This window comes from Pseudomyrmex gracilis, unplaced genomic scaffold (assembly GCF_002006095.1).
Source record: "Pseudomyrmex gracilis isolate BER0280 unplaced genomic scaffold, ASM200609v1 scaffold_196, whole genome shotgun sequence".
Taxonomy (NCBI): Eukaryota; Metazoa; Arthropoda; class Insecta; order Hymenoptera; family Formicidae; genus Pseudomyrmex; species Pseudomyrmex gracilis.
The window spans coordinates 230,980-258,440 of NW_018020780.1; the positions used below are offsets into that span (position 1 = coordinate 230,980).

At 44.8% G+C, this 27,461-nt stretch overlaps 1 protein-coding gene across 2 annotated transcripts in view; it reads left to right on the forward strand.

Annotated features, from left to right (window-relative positions):
- The window catches only part of LOC109858280 (protein FAM46C-like), an 83,184-nt gene that overhangs the window by 41,451 nt on the left and 14,272 nt on the right, over positions 1-27,461 (forward strand). The window contains exon 1 of one of the 2 annotated variants that reach the window (XM_020435370.1): positions 2,198-2,938. The exons of the other annotated variant lie outside the window; for it this stretch is intronic. The gene's annotated coding sequence lies outside the window, so the exon portion shown is untranslated. Of the gene's footprint in view, positions 1-2,197; positions 2,939-27,461 lie in introns of those variants that run through there. 2 annotated transcript variants of the gene reach the window in all.

Below are 27,461 nucleotides of genomic sequence, written 5' to 3' on the forward strand. Positions count from 1 at the left end.
CAACGGCGCGATAAATCATACGCGAGTAGTCGATCAATTTTTGTTTGTTTGTTTGTTTTACACGTAATTATTCATGTAATTTTCTTCTTCCAGTTTTATTGACATTGGAACAAGCGCAAATCCGTCAAAATGACGGATTTCAGATTCTGAACAAGTTTTTTACAGAAATTACTGGAGATGAACCCGAATGTTGACTTTGAAATATTGAAAATTGTAGCCGAAAGCTGCGAGAATTTCTTTAATTAATTGTTGAAATATCAGAGAAATTCCAAATTAACGAGTGAAACGTGGTTTTTTCAAACACCCGTCAAATTGACGGATGCGGTTGAAATAGGTTTGCACTCTCTGAGATTGCGCGCTCTCCGGTGTTAACTGATTCATTTAATAACGGAAACAAGATCCTGTTTATAATTATACCGTACTTACCTCATTATCTCGACACCTGTGAGAGAGAAGAGATATATACGCGTGTTTGCACGATTGATTGCGTAATTATCTTATTTTCAGACGACACCTTGAACCTTTTTTATTATTGACCGACTTTGTTGGTACAACCGCGAAGTATCTCTTCCAAGTTTAATGTGCGCACACATGACCATCATTCATACCCGCTCGTTGTCTTATTACCTAAACTTTATATTGCTAACACTTTTTCTCTTGCGATATCGAAACGCGCCGAGGGGGATATTCCCCGTTTATTCAAATTTACGGTTATTATCGCGCTGGGGTAATTTGCGGGTATTTCGCGCGCACAGCGGGGGTAATGTCCGAGTAGCACTCCGGGTTGTGTATTGCGAGAGTGCATCATCCGATGAACGTCCGCGATCGTTAGCGGCATCGACCGCCGGTCGCTTCCGGTTTGGATATAAGACGATATCGCGATTGACACGCGGCGGAACGCTTAGAAAGCAAGCGCAAAAAATTCGACGAGATTCCGAAACCGAAGGAGAGATTGTCCTCGAAAGGCGCTTTTTTATTTCGATCCGCAAAATCGCGAGGACGTCGCCGCAAGCTCTTCGATAAATCCGGTCGTACAGCTCGTCGTTTCTTCAGAAACCAGCGTCGGAAACGCCGCGCCGCGTAGAATCGAGAGGAGACGATGCTATTCGAGAACAGCAACAATTTCGAGGATAAAGAGCGCAAACAAGGCCGTGTAACGAGCCGAAGTTGTCCCACTTATAGGCACAAGTAATTGATCCGGCTGTTACGTAAGATCTCGGAGATAGGAACGTCGCAACATTGTGTGCATAATGTGTGCGCGCGCTCTTCGCCTATCTCAGAATTTATATTCCAATATCGCGCGCGACCAGAGTGTAGATTGACTCTCCCGCAAACTTCGATCGCAAAATAATTTGAGATCACGAAAAAAAAGTGAGTCTGCGCAACGCGTGATTATGTCCGTCGAAATTTCGGAGAGGAAAAATTTTACAATCGCATCTCAATTCGCGCAAACGTCCGTAAGAAAAAAAAAAAGAGAGGAACGATAATTCAGCTACACCGGAAATTCACGCGGGGAGAGGGGAGTGGGGAGTCTCGGTGCACACCGATCGATCGCGCAATACTGGAGTATTGCACGCCGTAGCCTACTCTCTCTTTCGGACTCCCATCCGCGATCCCACGGAGCGGAGCGGCGGAAAGTGCGCTGCGCGCGCGCGCGAAAGAAAATCGCTGGGTTCTCCTCGCACGAGGTTTTGCACGCGTTATTGTTGAGACGCGTAAGAAAAACGAAATAAAACTCGACTAAGAAGTCGGGGTTTCGAGGAACCCTTATCGTTCACGCCGGCCGGCTGTTTTCTCGCCTCCGCTGTTTTTCTCTCCGATGATTTTTCTCAGCCGCGTCGTATCTGTACTTTACATTTATACGAGATCGGATCGAGGCGCTCGCTCGAGAGATCATGTGTGTGGGCGCGTGTGGTGACGGCGTCGCCACGCGGGGGACGAGGACACCGCGACGGCCGCGTCGTCGTCGTCGTCGTCGTCGTCGTCGTCGCCGTCGTCGTCGTCGTCGTCGTCGCCGTCGTCGTCGTTGCCGCCGCCGCGAGCAGCAACAGCAGCAGCAGCGGCGGCGGCGACAGGGTGGGATCGACCCGTCAGGAGGGGGGAAACGTCACTCTGCGCGTAGTGGGGGAGGTGGGGGATGCGTGCGCGCTCGAGATATACTCGGCGCTGTCAGTGTCAGTTGGTTCGCCGTGGCGATTTGTGGTGTCGTTTCATGTGTTTAAACTGCTGACTTCGTTTGTTCCGATCGACAGCGCACGCACGTACGTTTCTCGTTTTCTTTTCGCTTTCGCGCATCGGGAAGCGGGTTCAATTCCCCTCAGTTGTCGGCAATTCGCGGAGAGGACTGACGACCACCGCGCGACAGGAAGTCGGTGGGTGAACCCCGCGCGCGCCGGCTCCCGTGGCTCTCTAGCGAGCGCAGAAACCTTACTCCGACTTCGTCTGGCCTGCCCGTCGGCCAGTTGACGGGCGACGAGACTCCTCTTTCGATCTGTTTGCATCGGTCCGCGAACCTCCGTTCGTCGACGCGGAAAAAGCAGCGACGAGTTATCTCTCTCGCGCGCGCGCGGTGTTTTTCGTTTTTCTTTTTGTTGCATACGAGACGCGGTCCCCCCTGAGGTGACGCGCGCGAATTTTCGACCACCAGTGCCCCCATCGGCGCGCATATCTCTCTCTATATATACATATAGACTATATTCGCTCTCTGTTTTCCCGTACGGAGCGAGATACACACAAGCCTAGCCGGCTAGTGCGATCTAAGCCGGGCGTTCACAGCGATATTACTCGTAGGACCGGATCTCTACGTACGTAAACAGACACACACACACATACACGCACGCACGCACGCACGCACACCGACTTCTGAGAAGATTCAGTGAAACGTGCTGTGAGCCTTAGTGTCCCGACGACAACAAGGAGAAGGAAGCTTGTATACGTCGTAAGTATCAAACGCTTTGATGTACATCGCGCGTTAATCTCGTTCGCCATATGTTACACCGTGGTTCCCCCTCCCGTGTTGTATTTTTCCGCAAACTCGGCGAGTCCGGGACGGGAAACCTTCGAAAATCCGAACGAAAGCGAGTCTCGAGTTCCGCGACCTGTTGTTTTTAATTGGAATTTTCGCGAATTTTTGCGCGCAAGTGAGAGCACGTCTCGAGCGTAGCCGCGCTCGTTATCACTCGTGGTGAGAGAAAAAAACGCAAAACTCGATCGCAGAAATCAACGGAACAAAATCAACACGCGAGCGATCTCGAAAATCGGAAATTCTCGCGTCGCGCGGCCGGTCGAAAGGCTCGCGCTCTTTCTAGAACGTTGCTTTGCGCACGCGCGCGACCTTTTCCGAATCTTTTCCCGTCTCTGTCTGTCTCACGCCGAGTTCGAGCGAAACTTTTCGCGTCGGAGGCGCTTCTACGTGTCGATGCACCTACGCAAAAATAGACCGGAATACCGGCGAACGATCGTTCCAAGTAATTCGCATTGTTTTTCTTGTTTTCGATATGAGACGTGACGTAACGCGCGTCATAACGCTTCGCTTTCCGAAATTTCGACGCTCTCGAGTGTCGTTATAATTTCGCAAGCGATTTTCGAACGAGAGAAATGTCGAAAGCGTGCTTGGCTTTAGCAGTTTATTGTTTAGAATAATTATTGTTTAGAATAATTATTAACATTTATTCTAAAACTTATCGTGCGACATTTAAAAGTCGAAATATCTTCGTTACAAACAAACGGCGGAAATGCAAACAATTGGCGTACAAGTTCGACAAACAGTGCGAAAATAAATTTTCGAGCGAGCAATTATTCGGTCGGCGAACGAAGGAATTGCGCGACTGATTATCGATTACATCGTTGGCGCAGTTTTAATTCGGCATTTGCGCGCGAAACCGACGTTTCCTCGTTCGTTCTGGAATAATTAGATAGATAGAGAGAGAGAGAGAGAGAGAGACCGGCGGTTCGCTTTGTGTGTGCGCGGTTTACTTTCACTCCGCGATCCAAATTAGCTTATGATGCCTCCCGTTGTGCGCCACGTTGCGCGAGAATCTTTCTCGAAAACAAACACTCCCATGAACTCGTGAACTCGCTCACATAATAAACGCGTGTGATTCATTCATACATAATAACAGTGTTTTTTTTTGCTTTCGATATTTATTGACATTTGAAGTGCAAAAAGAACGAAATAATTTACAGATACGCTAGATTGTGACACGTTGTATGCGCGGATGATTCTTGGGATTGATTGCTTCGCGGAAAAAGTCAGTCAAGGTTGTCATATGTCTCATTTGCAAGTTGCAAACGAGAATTGGCGGAACGCGACGCAATCCGCGTGCACGTCAGTTCGTTTGTTATCGCATCTTTAACGATCGTTCTCGGTAATGGCTGGGTAATGAAATAATTATAACGCCAGGAAAAGAGAGGATGTGTCGCGAGTGAGTGCGCGCAAGCGCGTCAGACGTCATACGTCCGTTCGTTCGATTAATTATTATTATTGTTAAATCGGAAATATCCGATGTAATCCGTCACTCGAGATGTCTCTCTCGTCTTTTTGTATAAATGAAAAATTTACTCGTGTCGTTAAAACTCTCTCTGTTGCGTATATACTTTGAAGTACGCAAAGATCACTTTCTAAGAAATTTTCGTCGACAACGCGCTATCTTCCCGCTAATTGGCCAATTAACGGGCGGGATATTGTTTGCGGGTTACGGAAAATCAACAGCTAATCGCTCGGATAAACTTTTATACGACCGTGACGAACAACGCGCGTCGTCGCGTCTCTCTCTCTCTCTCTCTCCCTCTCTCCGAGCGCAAACTTGGCATCAGCGTGGATTAAATTGCATTGTGCTTCATTTCCGCTCGCGCGTTCCTTCCTCGCGAGGGGAAAAAACGACGACGCACGTTGGAGCGTAAATGACGATTTACGATCTCGCGAAATCGTTTTCTCGCTTCGCGCGGCGAGAAATTTTGAACGCGAGAGGGGGGACAATAATAAAAAAAAAATAAAAAAATAAAAAAAAACGGTGTGATTTACCGGTTTCACTTTGACGTATATCGCGCATGTACTTTGTTCGAGACGCCGTCTGAATGGAATAACGCTCGACGAAAATCCAAACGTGACCCAGGAGAACGGATTTTCCGTCGGAATGAAATTCTGCGCGTGAGTGTTTTTTTTTCTTCCCCTCGCGCTCGCGCGCGCAAGTAGCGGCGGAGCGGATTCTTGCGCGAGCAGAATTATTGCACCAGAGAACCTCTTTTAATCGTTTTAACATTGTTTGCACGGAGATAGATAACATTGTGTCGATTTATGTGTCAGCTGTTTGTGGGAGATGTCGAAGGAATGTTAAGCAGATTTGTCAAGAACCTTATAAACGCGATGCAGCGCGCAAATACACATCGCACGCCCGTACGTAACGTCGCATCTCCGATTATGTAGTCAACAGGTTGTTTCGCGCAAGAACGAAAGCTCAATTTAATTCAAGTGACGTACATTCGAGGGGCGAATTGCGCGCGGCGTTGTTGGTCTCGTCTAGCGCGACATTTTTACTCGCACTCGGCGCGATCACATTGCGGGGACAAATAAATTAGTTCTCGATCATCTTCCTCCCGCCGTATTAATTTTTTGTCATCGGTGGTCAGCCTCCCGAGACCCGATGGATATCTAAGTTGTATCCCCGCATAATTTATATAAATAAATATATTTAAATAATAATAAATATAATAACAAATATTAAAAAAATAAAATTATATATATATTTAGTACAATTATATTTGTGCAAGCTTTTATTTATTTATTATTAACGGAGAAAGCTCTTTGATACAAAAAAACAAGAAACATCTAATAAGAAAAATACATTAAAAACAGAAAAATATAAAATAAATATTATTCCGTGGAATATTAAACGGGTCAGCGAGAAGTGACGCAGTCACGGTTCTCCGAGAAGGGTACGTCCTCCCGAGGGTTAAAACACTTCCGCTGAAAAATACGGCGCACGGAGCGTTTATCCGTGAAATATCCGTGAATGAATGCAAAATGTGTGTCCTGTGTGTATGAATCGGCTTTTGTTCGCGCGATGAACACACGTTACGTCACATCGGTTTCGTCTCGGTGAGTATTCGGCGAGCTAACGCATCGTCCGGAACCGGCTTTATTCCGGTCACACTGTATTATGATTCCTATTAAAGAGCGACGTACATATACATTACACACACACACACACGTGAGATGATACAGCGGACGTGTATTACGTGCTCGACGAGAAAGAGAGATACGGCTACGCGCGTGTGAGTGTGTGCACGTGCGTCGCAGAGTTCGCGTTTATAAATCTCCTCGACGTTGAGAAGTTTTCTCGATCCCGCCTTTCACTCACTCTGGACAACTTCCTCCTTTCTTCGCGAATCTCCACCGCGCGCGCGCGCGCGTGAGAGATCGACATTACGATGATGCATTTTTCCGACGTTTTTCTTCTTGACCCTGTTGCTCACCCGAATTTCCGCTCGCAGATATCAAACGGTGCTGCGGTGTCAGCTGATCGGATTTATCGCATTGCACACGCACACACTCACACACACACACAGAGACGTTTTTCTCATTTATAAAACTATCCGCTCGATTTCCGTCTTACGAGCGCGTAACGACTCGCTGGTTTTTTTTCTTGCTGGCGTTCGTGAGTCATTGCAATCGATTTAATTTTTTTTTTCTCATGTTGCTCTAATTGTGTTCTCGGCACAGTGGGAACGTCGTCAATTCAAAACGTGACGTGCTCGTCAATCGCGCCCTCCTTTCCCCCGGGTAATCTTCGCACATAAACGGGACCCGCCTTTCACTCTCGCGAACTTCCTCCTTTCTTCGGATTTTTTCGCGCTTCGCCATTCTCTTTCATGTGCATCAAGTTTTTTTTTTCGAGCTTCCGGTACGTATATCGCGTTTTAACCGATTGAATAACACACACACAGCTACGCTCGTGTAAAGTCGCGGGGGAAACGTGCGCGATATCGTGTGGTCGTTAAACTTTCAGCTTCGGAAATGAGACTTTAAATGTTTCACGCGACGTGACTCGCGCGCGACAGATAAAAAAAAGCGACATCTGAAATTCGATTGTTTCTTCTTTTTTTTCGGCGAATTTTAATTTGCGCCGAATATTCGCGAGCGCGCACGCGCACGCACCGGCAATATTGACTCGCGCGCGCGCGCAAAGGTCACAAGGTCCGTCGTATTTTCACAGATAGACAATTTTACGATCGGTGTATCTTCACGCGCGACGTATTTCCAACGCGCGGTTTATTTATCTTCGCGCTCGCGTCGTAAATTCGCGTAATTCGAACAATTATCGTTTCGGCTTTTTTTTTACAACGGCTTTGTCTCAATTGCCGCCGCATCGTCGGGAGAGAGAATTCACGCAACACTTTTTTGCACGCTTTCAAACGCGCGGTGTTTCCACCTTGATTTCTGCGAAGTTTGATCGAACTCGCGGACTTTGCACTTCCACTATCTACGCTTTGTAATTAAACACGTGACGTTTACATTAGATAGATACGACGCTCGGACGTACTCGAACACAATGGCGGAAGCTTTGAAAATAGCTATGATTAGTTGATAACGATTATATATATATATATATACACATGCGTGACGTAACATATGTACACGGTGTAGAAATTGATTTTCGTTCCAAGTGTATTAACCTTTGCGAGGTGTCTGGCGAGAATTGTGTGTCGTCTGTGCTCGATGGAGTCTGGGAGAAAAAAAGATTAATTAACGTATTTAATTATACGTATAAATTTTGATGTGAATAAATAACAAAACAGGTTTATTTAACTTGTAAATTAAAAAAGTAAGAAATTGGTATCGCAAAAAATTTGACAAAAAGAAAGACAAAGAAATAAAAATATCTTCAATTTTCAAAGAGCACACGATGGGCTCTTTTAGATCAGACGTTGCGAAGGTTAAATTGAGCGAACGCACTCGCCGTCGGAAACAAAGAAGATCGAGATCGGGGAACGAGGTTGAAACGTGCGAACGAAACGGAAAACTCCGCGATTACACTTGGGCCGCATTCCGATATATTCACTGTCAGTGCTTGAGAACGTGACGTCATAAAGCAATGCGTTCCGGTAATTGCTTTCTAGTGCTTTTTCTGTGCTCTATAACGGAACGACATTCGCAGCGCACTTTCCGCTGCGAAACCGTCGTCGTCGGACAAACATTGAGCGTAACCGATAATGGCGTTGACAGCTGCAATTCTCGAAGGAAAAAAAAGTTCCTCATATATACGCGAACGAATTCTCCATATCTGTAGTGACGACGTGCGATTACGTAAGTGCAATATCACACACACGTGATCGTCTCAATTTTGTGTGTCATTATATCGAAATTATATTCAATTACATATTAGAATTTGTTCACGTATATTGAAGGATTTTTTTCCGGGGTTTTATCTCGAGCGGTAAAAATATTTGATTCATCTGTATTATCGCATGATCGCTCGAGGAAGATAAAATTTTTATCAATATTTTTGAAGAAAATTCGATGTCGCGAGCGCGCTGCGACAAAAAATCACGCGGAGATCGTTTTTCTTTTTGCACGCAGACAGGCGACGAATACGAAAAACTTTTTCTCTCGGCGAGTGAATAATGCAAAACGTAATAAATGTCTATTATCTATACGCTGAACACACGCGTGTAATTAAATTACAAAATGGAGAATTAGATTTTTAACAATTTATAGATCGCACATCTCTGAACAAAACTACGATATATTTGTATTATTTTTAAACTTTACAAATGGTAAAAATGATAAATCTTCAGTTTCCGCGCTTATTAAACGTACTATCTTCACACGGGATGCGCCGCCATCTTTCTATCGCGAATGCTTCATCCATCTCGCGGAGCCGCGGTGTTTAACAAAAGCGCGAAATAACGACAAAATCTTTGACGTCACATCACAAGCTCGTCGGAAGCTTTGCAGCGCATATATTTTAGAAACTGCGATATTCGCACAGCGCGCTGCCAGTAAATATCGGAATGCGCCCTTGTTCATGTGAGCGGATTCAGTAGCTGCGCGCGCGCGGTATATCCACACGTAATTCCGAAGTATGTCTATTCATGATTATTAATAGATCATTCATGATGCGCGCATAACCTTTTTCTTGCATATTAAGCTCAATACAACACCCGACGACGAGTGTCTCTCGCGGGCGCGGGCGACAATGCGCCGAGTCATTCGACCGATTATATCAACGCCAAACAATGGCGGGAGACAACGTCGTCCGTTTGATCAAGCGGGTCATTTGTTGCCCGCGACGCGTCGCCGTGACGTTACGCCGCGACTGTGGGCGTAATAAGTTATGCTTCTCGAAAATATCAGCCGCAATCTGCGCGCGCGTTGTGCAAGCTCCATTTGCAACCACGTGCCGCAGATCCGATTCTCATCTGGGTTGGATATATGTCATCGCTTTTATTATCCCCGAGAATCCCGTGCGTACGTATTATACGTACACACATCGCGAATCCCAGCCGCGGCGTCACGCGTCGTTCGTTAAATAAGCAAATGTGTCGTATATGTGTGTACGTGCGTGTGTGTGGTACGTTCCAGTTTTTAATTATCTCGAGAGTCAAATATCGCGTTGAGACCAAAGTGGAATTACCGCATTACTTTACACGGAGATTTCGAAGCAAGGGTGTGTAATTTGCGAAACACACGTTACTCTGGTGTGTTTGTAAAAAAAAACTTGTATTTCTCCGTGACTTTATTGAAAATGCAAATTGACGGATAATAAAATTGAGATGATCGCAAATTTGCGCAACCTCTCTCGTTACGAAACTCGTGTTGCATAAAATATATTTAATTGAATGATTTTGAAAATTTTCACGTAAACACAGGGTTTTAATCTCGTTTTGTGTATATTACATAATCTACTCGGGCGCGGTCCGGGAACAGAGAGCTTCAACAAGTTTGATCGTCCTTTCAGCAGCTCCTTTCGCATTTGATCGAATTTACATCGTGTTTTCATTCCAACATTCTGACGTCCATTTAAACGATGTTGTTCGGCTTGTCGAAGGTCAAGTTTTGGAATTCGTACGATTGAATAATAGCTACGATGTGTGGTTGCGACGCGTTCGCGAAACTACTTTGCTATTCACAGAGTTTGATCATTAAAATCCGAAATAACCGGAAAGTTTGTTTTTCGACGCGTTCAGAGAGAGAGAGAGAGAAAATTTCTCTTCGAAATTTTCGTCTGAATATAATTAAATCCAGAAATACACAAAAGCGATAAAAGGAAATGACAATTTTGCACGTAATTTTAACGAAGGACTAAACAATTTATACGTACGAGAAAAATCTTATAAAAGAATCTGATGCAGATTTTTGAATAAAAAACTCATTAGAATTACAACGTGTGTTAATCTGCACTTTAACAACATTTCGCACGTGCGCTCGTGAGAGCGCTGACATTCAAAGGCTTTTAATTTCTCTCTTATTTCAACACCAACGGAACTTTGTGCGATTTTATTTGTTTAACATTTGAAGAAACTTCGCGAAACCGTTTTCGCGTTCGGAAAACTCGATTCGTCGGAATACCACAAGTGTCTGCCAAGTTCACGAATGTGGAGCGACGATAAAGCCAGAATGTGCGCGCGCGCGTGTGTGTGTGTGCACACACACACACACACACACACAGACACAGGATAACGCCGTTATGTTCGCAACTGCGCCGCCGCACGACACGCAGTTATTCGCTATTGCGTGTATATATATCTACACCGCGATTAGCCCACGTTCGTATTGTTACAAAACCGGCGGGCGGTGCGCACGTCTTCCTTGACATTAAAATCTCCGTCGCTCGTGCGCGCGCGTTCCATAGCGAAAGCGTGTGTAATACATCCTCGCGCCCACTGATGCCGGTGTTCTTTTTCTTCTTTCTCGAGCACCTGTGGCGCCCTTCTTCTTTGTTCGCGATTGCCGCGCGTTACGGCGAGAGTCAAGTGCGATCTTCATTTTTGCGAGTTTGCGTTATTTTCTCTCGCGAAAAAATCGTCTTTATTACGTTTAATTGCGTAATTTCAAGAGAGAAGACGATTAAAAAGCCGGTAATTTTGAAACTCGCGCGTCGTAGAATTTTAACGCAAAACAAAAAAAAAAGAAAAGAAGGAAAATCGCGGGACACATTCGCAAACCCGAGCACGTTGACGTTTTCCTTCTTTCTTTCCGCGAGTACTCGCAATTTTTCATTTTCATCCGCGGTCGCCGAGGGTATTGTCGGCGCGACTCGAATTACTTTGGTCGAGTTTTTAAATCGCACTTTGTTTCCTCTTCAATGTTTCTTTCGGGAAAAAGAGCGTGTTAATGTTTAATGCCGCTTTGCCGTGTTGCTAATTTCGGACTTCAATCAACTGAGAATTGTTTTAACTGTACATGTGTCGTTGAAAATCCATCCGTCGAACGCGTCAAGTCTCGCGCGCGGATTAACCTTCTCGAAGATTCCGCATTTATTTGTCATTCGTGCTCCGTTGAAGGTTCATTTTGATAATAAATTGCTCGCCAATACACGACCGACGACGTATGTACATTCGCGCGGTAGTTTGTTTGTCATGTTCGCGATCGAATTTATTTATTGACAGTGAAACAAGAGAGAGAGACATCTCGGAGACGGACTTTGTCCGTTTCTTGATCGCCGCGTTTCTTTTCGCGTTGTCGCGCAAAACTCGTTCAATTTGATGCTCCACAATCGACAATCTCTTTCTCGCTTTTACGTCTCACGTTTCGTCACGCGTTACGTTATTGGGTCAAGCGCGAGTATTTCTCGCGCGTTTTGTTTTTATCTAGTTTTTTTTTGTTTTGTTTTTTCATTATTCACGCAAAGTGCGACGTCGCCGCGCGATTGGTATTTGCCGTCTCCAATCCCCCTTCCCGGTGACTTTCTTTATTTCTTCGGTCATTACTCACTTGTCCGAGACAGCTGTGGTCTCTTCTCGCCGTCTCTTCGTCTCGCCGCCGCTCGCCTTGTTATTTTTTATCACTCAAAAAGTTCATTTTCTCCCTCATCAGTATGAACACACACACTCCTTCTTTCACAACGAGATAAAAAAACAAATTTGCGTCGGGGATTAAATTATCCTTGCGCGAAATGTAAGCGCGACGAGCGATAAGAAAGACAGCGTGTAATTTTCGTCGAAATGGATTTCTCAAAAAGGTGATTTCTCAAAATGTCGAAATTGCAACAAATAATTCGGTCGTTCGACAAAAAAGTTATTTGAGAAAAAAAGAACTGGCCCCAGATCGGGTTGACGCGAAGGTCTCGAAGCGTGTCTTAATTTCTTCGTCGCACGACATAAATTACAACATAAAAAACAAATTGCGGCGTTGAGAGCGCGCGCGACGCTTGAGAGAGAAACGATGTTCGCCGTTAATATAAATGTAAATGTCGTCCGAGTTTGTTTTGACACACGCAAATCGAGAAGTACTTTGTTACTTAAATTTTTATTTATTTTTTTTTTTATCGAAGATTTATTACAACATATTGCGCGCGGGGATTTATGTGCGTTCCGAATTAGTTAAATTGTATTGCGGTCTATCAGTCTCTGCTTTTTAACTTGTACAATCCGGGGAAGTCGATCGACTCTGAAGCGACGTCGACTTTTTCACATTATAAAACACTTTTTAGGTTTAAATCGATAAACAAAAAAATCGTCAAAAAACCACCCCGGATTGTACAGGCGTCACAATGCTTATATTGTCGTCCAATTGGCCTCGGGAAGACTTGTGTGAGTTCGGTACACTGTGTATATTTGGAGCGTCGAAGTAAGACGTAAAGTGCAAACGGGCGTTCAAAACAGGTGACGGCCGTCTAAGGTAAAAGTGAATAATTAATGTGTCTGTCTAAATACGGCGGAGAGTGGGGCGAGAGAGAGAGAGAGAGAGAGAGAGAGACCTCGGTGGTCTTACTCGCGGCCAATTACGAGCCGGGTGAATGTCGAGCGAAAAACGGCCCCGAAAGTGGTCAGTCTTGAATTGCGTTATCACAAATGCCTCTCTTTTTTTCTCTTTTCCCCTCTCTCTCTCTCTCCATCTGCTCCTGTTACTTTGCGCGCGCCTTCCTGCCTATATCCTCTTTCTCGATCGTCTTTCTCGTCCGGCCTTGATGGCCGACGCTTATTTTATTTCTTTATACCGTCCGCGGTTTCGCCATCGATCGCGATCACGTGTCTCACGCGTGTGAAACGTGTCTCCTTCGCGTAGATGCATTTCTTTTCTGCCTCGCCGCCTTCTTTTGTGATGCAGAATCGGGCGCGAGTCCGCCCCGGCGGACGTGTAAAATTCCAGATTTGATTCGAAACGTCGCGAGGATTTCTTCCCCGCGAGTTTAGGTTCTCGAGGTAAACTCACGTCGAGGCGGTTTTGTTGTTGACGCGCGCGAGAATTTTCAAACGGATGCGGGGAAAGTTCTCAACACAAAATTGCGCTCGTTAATTAGTTAATTAATAGCTTTACGCAGACTGATTCGCAACCTCGTTGCGATCTCGCCGCCGGGATTCGTTCGTAAAACGTTTTTTTACGATCTCCGATGGAAAACGCGGAGTTTGCTCGCGAGCGACTCGCGAGAACGCTCTAGTTCAGCCCTGCAAAAGGAATGCGGTTGGTTTTCAAGGTTTCACCGCGCGTACCAAGACGTGGCATGCACGTGGTAACCCCGCCTGAGCAATAACCGATCTCTCGTTTGTGATTGGCAAATCGGATGCGTGAGCGTAGTGCTCCGTATTTTTTTTCTCGACTTTTTTTTCCTTTGTTTTTTAAATCTCTCTTCCTTCTTGTTCGCGCGCTATTTTTCTTCCCCGCGCGCAACGTGACTGGAATATTTTCCTCGCGGTTGAATTCGACCTACAAAAGCGACGAGAAAGGGAGAGACGGGCCGAGATTCTTTTAGTACGTAGTTTTTTTGTTTTTCAAGCAGCGCTCGCTCATCTTTGAAGTCGCCGATATTAAATATCTCCCGCCGAAGTTCACTCGTATACAGTTCGAATGAAAAGAAAGCGCGTAGAAATTCAAGTTTCCTGTAATCTTAATTCTCTCCCGAGGTGTGTGTGTTAAATGTCTTTTTTTTTTCTTAATGAGATTTTAATCTGCAAGTGAAGATAATTTTCTCGTATCTTCATCCCGGAAGACTTTGCGCGTAAAATTTCTCGAAACATATATCATCGCGTAACACACACACACACACACACACACACACACACACACGCACGCGCGCGCGTTACAAGCGGTAAAGATGCATAATTCAATTGGTCTTTGTGCGCGCGTATAATCCGCAGAAATTCTTTAGCGGATCAGACGACTCTCACCTGATGGCGTCGCGTCGTTAAAACGTTTACACTGTCCCTTTCCTGCATCTATTTTACGGTTATTTCGCAAGTCGCGTCGTTTCGTTGCGTCACGGAACACGATTGCGCGTTCCCTTCGCTGTTGAAATCCGCGCCGCCGATCGCATCTGGGAAAATTCGTTTCTCGGATATATATCGAGCGCGCGCGCGTCGAAAGAAGAAACACAGTCGTAACTTCTCTGTCGGTCGCTCGCTCTCCGTGGGAGGAAGAAGAAGAGGAGGAGGAGGAGTAGCGGGCCGCGCCTCTGTCAAGGTCCTCTCCGCGTGTATTATTCTTATCGAAGCGGCGGACGGCCGCGCTAAGTGCCCGTGTGTCCCACATCGATGGATTCTGCGAGGTCGCATGATCCGTGGCGATTGCATCGTCTGACTTTGCGCGGCCGTCTGTTGGAAAAGTCGCGCGCGCGCGCCTCGAAACGCAACTCCGGACGAACGAAAGACCTTTCTGCGAAACGCGCTTTCGATTTCGAGCGACCAAACGACCGGGAATAATCGGGTGTGCTTTGTAAAAATTCTGCAAACGTTTGCGTTACACATTTGTTCGACAGACGGTGTAATTGGTTTGATTTAATTTTGAAAGAATTGCGCGTGTTGCGTGCACGCACATATTTTTCTGTATGTTATGTAATTTTGTACGTTATATCGTTATCAATTTTTCGATGACTTAATTAGCATGTTGATAAACTTGAATTCTTTTCGGCGTCAAAAAAAACCACACACAATGTTATCTCTTATCGCTACCATTTTTAGAAATTGTTTATTGATCAAATGTGATGATGGATTTCTTCTTTTATTGCGCGCGCAAAAGTGTGTGTGTGCGTCTCTCTCTCGGTGGCGCGCGCTCCATTTTTCAGTGTCTCGTTAATGCCGTCGGCGTTGTGTCAAGCGCTCTGAACTTCCTCGACAATGTCAGTCACTCGTTCCGATCATCTGTCTCGTGGATCGAACATCGATAACGGATTTCTTGTTCAATCTAACGTTTTCGCGCGCGCGCGCGCGAGTGTGTGTAGGTGCGATAATAGATTATTGCAATGGGCTTCTTAATTCTCTTTCTTCTTATGTTTTATTAGATTCAATCGCGCACGTAAAAGCCGAGATAAATGTCTCGATAACTGGATATTTATTGAAGAAATAATTATAACAAACTATTTGCGTATCTAATCAATGTAATTACATGTATTTATGTGTTAGAAAATTGATAATTAAAAATATATGATAAAAATAAATATTGAGAATTGTTGCAATTAAAACATTGACAAATGTTACAATTAATAAGTAATTATTTCTTTAACAAACATATCCGGCCATTGGTACGTGTTTGGTTATCGAGACGTTCTTCTCTTATTGCTGCAAAAAAAATATTTGCGCGGCAAAGATTTTCAACGAAAATGTACCTCGGAAATTTATTTAGAGAGATAGAAACGCGACATCTCTCTTGTTGTAAAATTGTCACTCCGTCTTCTTTATATATACACAGCTTGACCCGCGATACATTTCGCTCTGTCTCTTCAAAAGTCTCAGGAACTTTATGTACGGCTTCTTCTGCTTAGCAATTCTATTGTGTTAGGTATCGTTCCTCATTTATTCCCTCATCACGAGCGCGCGGCGATTGAATTGGTATCGCGAGGCGGTGAGAGTGCAATGATTTGCGCGTTCTCAACCGGCTCGGACGCCGACCGGAGAGTGCTCGAATCGTCTAGATCCATTTTCACTCTCGGTTGCCTAAGCGCTCGCGTCTCGACGAGGTGCAGCCGAGAACTCGCGGAATAAAAGACACATCGGATAGCTTTTATTTTTTCTCATTTTAAAACGTCATCAAAACGGCTCTCAAATTGCCCTGGAAACGCGACCGCAACGTTCCTTTACCAGAATCTCGAAGTAACGTCACGTCGTGTAAAAATTGTTCGTTAATTTATCAAAGAGAAAGAAAATTAATTACTTTAAAAATCACAATTGTTGTCAAATTTAATTGTGAGAGAAATAATTCCTTCTTTCTGTGTAATACTTTTCACACACAGTACATATATCTTTTCATATCGCGAAACAAGAAATAAATCTCCCGACGCGACGGGTGAAATAAAAAAAAGAAAATAAGGGGAAGAAGGGAATATCCTTTTTCACGTGCGCGCGCGCGCGCGGACTGCGTATCAATGCGCTTCTCACTCCGCAAATCCTTCGTGTTTTTCTTATCGTGTCGTCACGCGGGTTTCGTCGCGCACCTTCGCCTCTCTTTTATGTATGAAGCATATCTTATATATATTTAACCGCTCTCTGTGCGAGACTTTTCTTCTTTTTTTTTTCCCCCTCAACTGTGTGCCAAAGCGGCGCGGTAGTGATACGTGTCGGGCGCACACAATGTGTGCCGCGCGAAGTGTCGCGCGTAATCTCGGCTCGTGCGCGCGCGGCGACCGTGATAATAAATAAATGGCGATGGAGATAGGCCGCGCGAAGAAATGGACCACGGGCGGACGAGCGATAAACCCGGCCGGCCGCCGGCTCCGGCTTCCTCGGTGTAATATTCGTTTCGAGCGGATTTGTAGGCGGAATCGCGAGCGCGTCCGCAAATAAGTCTCGGCGTCGACTATTATAGATACGCGATTACGCGATTCTATTATGTAGCAAAAGCCGCCGCGTAAACTTTTGCTCCTTTGACGAGAAAGGAAGGGAATTATATAACGAAGTTTTATTCATCATGTATACCGACGCGCGCGGCGCAAACTGACGCTATAACTGCCGCGTTAACATTGTCTTCATGCATTATTTAAAGGCCTCGGCTGCGCCAAGGTTTCGATAACAAACAACGCCGATGATTAATCGGCGTGCAAGATGTAATTAAAATATCTCACGGGGTTGTGCAATTTACGCGTGTAAGTTCTACGTCTCACTCGTGGTGTTTTCCGCGCGGCGAAGTCGTTGCAGCGTCTTCGTCGCGTGTTTGGTTTCTGCGGGGGAGATTGATTCTTTAACGTCAAATTTTTTGCGTGTTGTCGGGGATTTATTTTTTAGTATTCGCCGCTGCTTTCACGAAGATTCAGTTGCCGAGCACTTGCGCTCGTATCTACTCCCGTATGTCGCGGGTGAAACGAATCTCTCATATACCTACACCTGTACGCGAACGTCGAACATATTGACTCTTCGTGCATATATATATATATATATATATATGTATATATGTGCGCACGCCACTCGTCAACTTCTCTTGCGAGTCAACGGATTCTCCGGGAGCTATTGACCTCTCTCGCGAAGACGCAACGTAAATGTCACATCTCTCGAAAATTATTATTACGCGACAACTCGTCGTGACAAATGTAATAACGTTAATTTAAACGGCGGCCCGGGAGGGGAAAAGAAGCGCGAAAATTTACGTAATTGCGTTCGAGACGACGTATGCTTGTATATATATATATATAAAATATTTCAAAAATACGCACGCGTGGCGTTTTGTTTCGCGCCGGTTTATATGGAGACGTCAAATAACGCGCTCGATTGTATCATTCCCGTTGTTTATAATTCGAGAAGAGTATGTGTGTGTGTGTGTGCGCGCGCGCGAGTATCGCGTGATTCATCGAATTTTTCGAATTCCCGCATATTCGGACGATGTAACAGGATCTTAATTGTGAAATATCTCGCGTCACGCGCGCGCGGAACGCTGAAGTGCGAAATTTTCGAAAGTGCGACAACGCACACACCGCGTATATAAAATCGTTCGACGTCGTTATCGCGCGCGGGAGAGATTGAAGAAAAAATTCCCTTATCGCGCGAAAGCGAGAGGCCTCTCACGCCGCGCGAAGCGAAGGGGAATCCGTTCGTTTCCTGGTCGCGGTTCGTTTTCTTTGTTTCGCGCGAGCGGGAAAAAGACCGGCCGCTTCTCATCGCGGCGTGAAAGTATACGCGGCGGGGTATCCGAAGGGAATATGTACGTCTGACCAACAATGTTGCGGAGTATTATGGCCGCCAGAACTCGACGCCTCACCGCGAACGTGACCTTTTTCTGGTATTTAGGATATATACGAGAGCCACAAGGCATTTGCAAGAAGAGAGATGACGCGCGCGCGCGTTTTCTTGCACTGCAAGACCGCAGAATCAATCTTCCATGACATTCTTTTCCCGGAATGGCGCCTAATGACGATGATGACACCGTCGTCATCGGAGCGACACGTGCGCGTTTGCGCACGGATTTGTTTACTCTTCGCGCGTTTTCGCGAGAACTTTGAGGGTTTTTTTTTTCGCATTTTGTTTGCGTCGTCGATGAAAAACAAATTTACGCTGCAATGTTCGGCCCGAAGAAAACGCAGAAATTTATTCAAAACGCATTCGAACATGATGATTTTTCATGCTGTTTTTTTTTTTTTTTTACATCTCGTGTCTCGCGAAATCGGTGATGAATGAACGCGATGAAGCGCGTAAACAAAGTAATCGCAAATGCAAAATAAAATGTAAGAAGTAGTTTTTTTTTTGTTTTGTTAAGATAATCGAACGGTAATTATTCATTCCGATCGACCGCGCGGACTATTATCAGCACGAACATAAGCGTTACATAAGCAATAATAGTGTTACTGGCGCCTTGTTAATGGCTGCGATTTATATATATACGCACCCCGCATGTATGTCCGGTAGGTGCGTACGTCGACTGTTCGCGCGTCGATCGATCCGCATAAAAAAGTTCTGGGTTTTTTGCTCTTTCGCTAGTGTTACCGTGTTTCTCCGCGGAATTGTCGCGTGTACATCGGGAGGTTGCTCTTATTTTTGATTTTGAATTTTTTGGGAGGGGAATCCTCCCCTAGGTTCCAAATACGAAAAAAAACTAATCTGCGACAAAGTTCAGTTCGATCGAACAAGAGGATTGAAAACCCATTGCCGCGAAAAAGTAAAAGAATAAGCCACTCTAATATGAGGTTCTTCCCACATGATCGGAAGAACGTGCGGAACACGGTGCAGAGATTTTCTCAAATTCGTCGTTTCGGCGAAAAGACAAAAATTACTTCTGTTCTTCTTCGGATAAAGAATTTCGCGAAATAATGTCATTTTGCGGATTCTCTCCCCGAGAAATTGAGCCAATCGCGGCATTCATTTTATCGCGTTCGAAAGAAAGACCGCTGTCGAAGAAAAGAGAGAGACAGAGAAAAGTTGATTTCTCGTCTCAAAGAGAAAGAGAGAGACGGTCGAGTGTAAGCAGAAAGAACGCTGTAAAAGCTCGCCGATATCGCTACTTAAAAGCTATATAAGAGTGTAATGACTCTCGTTTATAAGTGCAACGTAATCGGAGAGAGAATACGGAAGAAATATCATCGCGCGCGCGCGCGCGCGCACGTCGATTTCGCGAGTCTCTCCCGCCTCCCCTTTTCCCTTTGCCGGCCGCTCCTTCGATCGATCGGACAAATTGATAACGACGTAGAGCTATGCTAATGGAACAAATCGTTGTCGTGCGTGGGATTCCGACGGCTCCTTCGCGAGAGAGCGACGACGACGTTCGATAAACCCGCATTGACCGCGCGCGCTCACGTACGTCCGACCGATATGCTCTTTGTGCAACGTTTTGCCCGCTTAATGATCGACCGGGGCTAATTAGGTTGAACTCGCGTCGTCGAGTATAAGTTTTAATTCGACGACCGGCTGCGGCTTCGGTTGGCTCCATTTTTGGCGACGCCACGCCGTCGTTTATTTAGCCATTTGCGACTAATGGATAAGCAGGCATGCGCGCTGAGTAAGTTACACGGGGAAAAAAAAAGAGTTTCGCTGGAATAGCAGAAAAGATTATTTACCATGCGGACAGTGAGAAAAATTTGCTGAGTTCACTGAATGTTTATGTTGGTTTGTTGACGAAAGGTCGTAGTTGTAAAAGAAATTCCGTAGGCAAATTCTTTCACGTACACAATGGCAAAACTTTTTTTTTCATAGAAGGCAAATATTCCAGTGACTCGGACATTTATTGAATGCAATTAGCAGACATGCAAATATTAATCATTTGTTAATATAAACAATTCTTGGTGTTTCAAGTAATTTTTGAGATATTTTTATTAACCTCATTATTTGAGGTATTCTAACCTCAAATAAAACTACAAGTAAATACTTATAATTGTTTTTTTAATAATGTCCGGTCATTGGAACAATTAAAAAAAAATCTTACGAGTTTGTTTCTTCATTTAGATCGTGACGCTCGAGACGTTTTGTTTGCGCGTCAAAATCGCGCTTAGCGTAAATTTCGAAAACTATTCGACGCGATCGGCGAAATTGTTGTTCCGCGAACGGCACTTATACGGGAAACAAACGAATAGAGTTAAATGAGTTTTCCGATTGCGCGCACGAGTTGTTCGTCGGCGAGTCGGCGTTCGGAAAATTGGTCGGCGATTTCGGCAAATTGCTTCAATTAATTTCAGCCACGCGATCTTGCGTCGTCGTCGAAAAGACACACGCCGCACAAGTTGCCGAGTTAATTGTTTCTTCAAAAAAGCGATTATAAACTTGTGCTCGCGTGTCGTGTTCGCGTTTTGCTTTGAACGCAACAATTTCGTGTCGCCAGCTCGCAAGGTGAAAAACTATGACATCGGCGCCGCTCCTTTGTTGCGTTGATTTTTAATTACAACAACAATTGAGCTATTTGCACGCTCGCGCGTTGTGCAACATTATAAACGCCGCAAGAATGTTTCTTGAATCGAGTATCTTGTGTCAATTACTTGTGAAAAGAAAAAAAAAATTGAAATATCAACTATTGTGATGCGCGACAGAATCTCTTGTTATTGTATCGCGTGGCACACTTGTTGAGAGGAGATCGAGACGACGCTTCGCGCTGGGTTATTCGACCTGTAAGAGCGCGCGAGCAAGTCCGCCGTTTCATTGAAATTGTCCCGTCACGTCGCGATGACAGGCGGAATCGAACTCTCGAGGAGTCGATCTTTCACGACGACGATGTTGTTTGCAGTGGCGGGACGTGACATCGTCTTACTTTGACGCGTTGTTTACGGAGCCACGGGCGCAATCTGATTCGGTTAGTACACCGGAGTTACACTTTGCGTGGAGATTGAGTTGAAACTTGATCGATCGCGTGTTTTCTCGCGCGCTCGAGAATATGTTTCCTAACGTTTTTTTTTGTTTTTTGTTTTTTTTTTGACCTGAAATCCACAGATGTATAGAATCGGATTAAATGTGTTCGCGAGAATATCGTTTTACATCGAGTTTTAGATATTTGCGTTTTGACGCGTGTGAAAGGGAAACGCGTGGTAGCGGGAAGGGAGAGACTCCGGGTTTTGGGAACGCGAAAATTAAATCGTATCTCCGGCGAATAGTTTCGTTCTCATCGTCGCGCGATGTCTCTCTTGTGTAATTAGAACGTTCGTCGCGAGTTGCAAAAATATATGCACAGAGTACACACGCCGTTCGTCGCGCAAACAAGCGCGTCCGTCACGCCGCGTCGAGCGCGCGTTCCATTTTGTTCGCTTGCAATTACGTGCATTTAACGGTCCGATTATTGCGCCACGTTGCGCAAACCCGCCATCGGTCATTCGGTGATTAGTCGCGGAACGGGGAGAAAAATGATGCAAAAATCTCGGAGAATTCGTGAAACAAAAAAAAAAAAAAAAGAAAAAACGAAGCCGGGATCTCGCGGGCGGATTTTTGCGCGTTTTACGACGAAATTTTGCGTGGCGATACACGACGACTGCGCTTTGATCGTCGAGAAAGAGGCTGAAACACGGTGCCGTAAAAACGACGGTCGTTATTCTAACGAACGACCGTCGCTCGCAGAGTTGGAACAAGCGAAAGAGAGAAGCCTCTGTGCGCAAGATGGAACAGCTGATCCTTTGCCGAGCCTTTCGTTCTATTCGCGCGTGTAAATCCCGCCGGTGCGCGTGCACCAGCTGCCATTGTTTCACTTCGGGACTTTCTTGGTGTCAGAAACACGTAACTCGCTGGCGTCGCGTCGTTGCTTCATTATCGCGACGTCTCGGTAATTGCGCTCGCGCGACTAAAAGCGCGTTAATCGCGCGCTTTCCCGCGTGGAAATTTTCCAAAGACTTGATTACATTCCGTTTTCGAATTCTCAAACAACAATGAATTTGGAGGCATTCGTCCGTGATTCCGTCTATATTTTTTGTCGCATTTTTTTTTTGAGGTTTCAATTTTATTTTGAATTAAAATTTTTACAAAACTGAATCTGCGATTTCGAAGAGAAACAATTTAATTTTCCAACGTCAGAATCCGTACATTGGATTTTCCAGCCAGCCGGAATCTAAGATTTCTTTCTTTCGCAAATCCGATTTGAGATCCCGAAATTAGATTCGAGACACATTTCTTTGAAGAGGTTTCCACACAAAATCCTGTGTTTGTTCTAAGATCAGCGCGCGTATAAAAGTGCAAATCCGCGATTGCGCACGTGGCAGCATGCACGTTGCTCTCTATGAACGACACGCGGCATCTACATTTTTTTTTCTTTTTTTCTTTTATATCCACACGTTTGCGATTGTTTATCGCGCTATATTACATCAAAATTTGTTGCATCTACGCTCGTTGTCGTCTCGCTGCCGTCGTGTTTTTTTTCTGAATACCGATTACCAAGCTCGCTCGGACGGAAGTCTGATAATCGCATATGCGTCAATAACATCGCGCGCGGGGGCGCTGTGTATGTGTTTGTATGTGTGTTACGCAAGCACCGGCGTTTTCAATCGTAGAAAAGAGACTGTGGACCTCACCGCGGATAAAACCACGAAGGCGCTGAATCAATAATCGAATATATATATATATTTACACATATATACTCGATCTTACATCGCGGTCTTCGAATGACGCACTGCGACTTTATTTTTAGCCGCGCGCGAGCGAGTGTTCGTCCCATTGATGCCTCCGCCGCCGACTCCGTCTTGCGGAATTGTTTCCCGAGAAGTCCGTTCGCTCTGTCGCAAACTCTGTCATGAAATCGCGAAATCCCTCAACTCTCGGAGGACATACTTTTCGGAATACTCACTTTTCTGACTCGTGTTCTTTACTGAATAGTCAAAAAGTCGCTCAGCGTTAAAAATATAGCGTTGGCTGTATTTTTTAATTGTTTTAAATATATTTATTTTATTTATTTTATTTATTTGTTATGTTCAGTTTAGATTATGGGATATTTGTTAACACTTAAATATCTGATTTCAAAGTGACGCAGCAATCGCCAACAAAGAGAATGCAACGCGCGACGGATCAAAGCAAATAATCGTTTGCCTGGTATGCGACGACGCTCGCCCACTGCAATTGACTCTCGAACACAAATGGAGGACGCGCAACGATGATTTCAGACATTAACAGCGTTTCCTATACCCCCCCCCCCCCCCGTATAAGTCGTCCGAGGTTTTCGCCTCATCTTCGAGCGCGTTTTCTCGCACAGACCTCGCAGCTGTTCGTAATCGAATCTCGCGTGTGTTCAGGGTCGTCTTGGAGTTCGTCTTGAGACGCTCTGTAGTCGATAAAACGGCCCGTATCTCCTCGAGACGAACTCAAGACGATCTTGAACAGGAAATATTCGACGCGCGCGATTCTCTGAAACGGAAAAGGCGTGTCGATCGCGAGGGAAATCGGCGTGTTTACGCACGCGTGCGATGAAGAGAGAAAAGCAAGGTCGATGATCCGCGGATATGTCTGCTGCCGACCCTCTTTTACCGCAATGTCAATGTCTGTTACGAAATACCGTCGTACCGTCTGGCGAGATAAATGCCCGTCGCGATGCGCGCGCGCGCGTGAAGAGCGCGAGACAAAACGCGCGTAAATGTTACCGCGCGCGTAATATTTACCAGGGGATCTTCCGCGGGATCTCTCGCGCGCTTGTTTGATCATTACAATTGTAAGTAAGATGCAATTTTCAATGAAACAATTCGAACTTTATCGCGCGATATACTCGACGACAGTTCCCCCCGATTTAAAAATCACTCGGAAAGATATCAGCTGTGAAATTGCGCGAAGCAAATAGCGCGCGCGCGCGCGCGTTATTATCGCGCGCGTATCACCGCCGCGTGTTATCGCAGAGATTTTGTAATTGAGAGCTCGTCGATAAAAGCTCGTTATTTTTCATCGATCCTAATATATTTCGCAATTTCGATAACGGAGAGCTGTTTCAATCCCCGAACTTATTGCTCGTCACGCGGAACTCATTTACGTATAATTTATTGCTCCGCGCTGCGCAGACTATAATCGCGACAATTAATGCGCCGCGTAACGAGCCCGGCCGCGAATGAGTCGCGATGAATTTTTTTTCTTCTCTACCTGCTCCGCCGGACTGACTTCTTCACGAATGCAAATTCGCGTCTGGTCGGTTGAAACACGGCTTTAACAACAGACGTCATTTTTTCTCGGAACACGGATGTGTATCCGTTTCTCTCTCTTTTTTTTTTTTATCCGTCCTTGGCCGTATCCTTCTTCGAGGAGAGTCCGATCGTGGGTCTTCCTTTCGTTCTTTCTTCAAACGCCGCTGCTCAACCTCGACCAAGATGCATTCAATCTCATTATGTCTCTCTCTCTCGCACAAGAGATAGCAACGACGAGATTGTTATACAAGGTTGCTCTCCCAACGAACCGGTCTCTCTCTTTCCTCTTCCGACCACCGCGCGGCGCGACGTTATTAATGCGAGAGGATCTGTTAATTGGCTGTCGAGTAATTTTCCTTAAGCCCGGTTTTAATAGCCACGATGAAAGAGAGAGAGAGAGAGAGAGAGAGAGAGAGAGAGAGAGAGAGAGAGAGAAGAGCGCGAGCAGTAGAAACTATAAACTTATTTATTCTATGAAGCATGTTTCGATTCGAAGCGTTCGCGCTTTTCCAGTTAAGTTAAAAAAATTAATTACAAAGTCACACATGCGCGTGTACGTAAAGCAATTTTGTTGCACAGTTTAGATCGGTTTTGTCTCAACAAGAAGAAAATTCTGTTTATACAGCTGTGCAAATCGCAAAATTTAGAAAGCGACACAATGAAAGTGCGCCAAAGATTACTACGGAGAAAAAAATGTAATGTAATTGGACGTGAATGCGAAAAAACAAGCAATTAATCGAGATAAATTTGCAACTTGGTAATCGCGCTCGATATTTTCGAATCGCACACGGTCGAGCCGGTAAACACTCGCGGACTATTTTCGAAGGAACTTATCACGCACACACGGAGAGAATGGGAGAGAAAGAGATTCGAGGAGAGAAACATGTTGATCCTGTTTCAACTTGTGACCCGTGGAATTACGTGAGACAAGTTTATGTGATTGACTCTCTTCTCGATACTTCGCGCCGGTGATTAGAGAGAACGATATTTGTAATGAATAATAACCGCGCAACATTGCGCGGTGTTTTTTTTTTTTAATCGGTGCGGGGACCCCGATGCGTGTGTGCGCGTATATCGAAAAAAATTCCTCTCGCAACTCGCACCGGCAAATAACAACGGTATCGCTCTGTGCTTCGGAGTTAATGAATGTTTAAATTTGTTGTTTAATTATAATGTATCTGAGAAAACCGCGCGCGCGATACGCCGGGGTTATATTGCGGTTTCGATAGACTCCTCAAAGGTTAATGGTATCGTAATACGGATTTGTTAATACGAAAAAACAACGATAACAAACGGATTCGTAACTCTCGATTAAACTTCATAAAACAAATCTCGCTCTGACTAATGTAATTGCAATTATTATTATTTTTTTTTTTTTTGCACGCGAAAGTAAGTTATCGCTAATAAATGTTAATTATTATAATTGTATGCACAAGAGAAAAGGGGAAGAATATAAAGCAGAACACTAGTGTCGTCGAACGAATCAATTTTTTCTCGGATTTTTCTTGTTCAGTTTTTTTTCTGAAAAAAGACTAGAATAATAATAATTTGCCTCGCAAAAGAACGACTTGCTGTAATTACACGAGTCTATTTTTATATTCTTTGAATCGCATTTCGCAGGATATCGGGAGAAAAAAAATTGACTTTGTGTAATAATAATAATTGGCTTAGTAAAAGTCAAAGGGGAAAAATATTATTGGTCGAAGCGACATATTTTTAATCGAATTATAATATAATACGTCAAGAGGAGAGGGGAACAAAGAGAAAACCTAAAACTGCTCGAATAATCTTTATTTTATTTTTTTTTTTTCGCATGCATTGCGTGTAAGTTTGCGCGCATATCGCGTGCGTGAGATTTTTATTGCAGTAAACAGATCTCTTTCGCGCATCGGTGATAAAAAGTATGGGACTTAAGTATCGCTTTAAGCCGGATTTGATGTGCTACGAGCACCAAACAAACACGTGCGTGTAACATATTCGTAATCAATTAATCGTCGAGAAAAAAAACCGCGCGAACGGAATTACTCTCGTCGGATATTATTCTCATTAATGAAACGCACCGATTCGCGAATCGCTCGAGATATTCGGGAAAAAAAAAAAAAAAATTATATCTTTCGGTTTTATTCCGCTCGATCGCAAAACACACACATCGACGGAGCGAAGATCCTGCGCTTGGAAATTGCACCATTCAATTTCTGTCGGTGGTAAATACACGTTACACGTCACATTCTTTCGCGTATAGAGAGAGAGAAAGAGCCCGCGGCACACGTGCATACCCGCTCACGTGACGGATTCTCTTATATGTGTGTACGCGCGCATATACACGTACGTGAGAGAAGGGGAAGATGGCAGGTCGAAAGCGGTCTTGGCAAGGCTCATTAGTATTACGTAATGTTGAGCGCACGGTTCTTAAAGCCGAAGTCTCAGCCCGCACTGCGCCGTTTTTAACGTTTCGACGTATGTGTGTATGTGTGCTTTTTCCTTCGTGACCGATATTTACGAGAGCGCATGCACGTACTCTTGTGCGTTTAATTGGAGATATTGTAATTGCGTGTGTATCCTTGTATTCTTTTTCATTTTTTTTTGTTTTTTACATTGATTTTGTGATATGTATTTTTCGCGCGAGCTGAACTTTTGCAAGAAGCTTCAGGACGTGTATAAAAAAAACCACAATGAGATTGACAGTTAATCCTCGGAGGAAACTGCGGCTAGATCAGACTTCTGACTTTGTGTAATCTACTGAATGATCAAAAAGTCGCTTCGCGTACGCGAGAAAATGGTGAAAAAGTAGTAAAAACTAACATACACAGCGTATACTATATT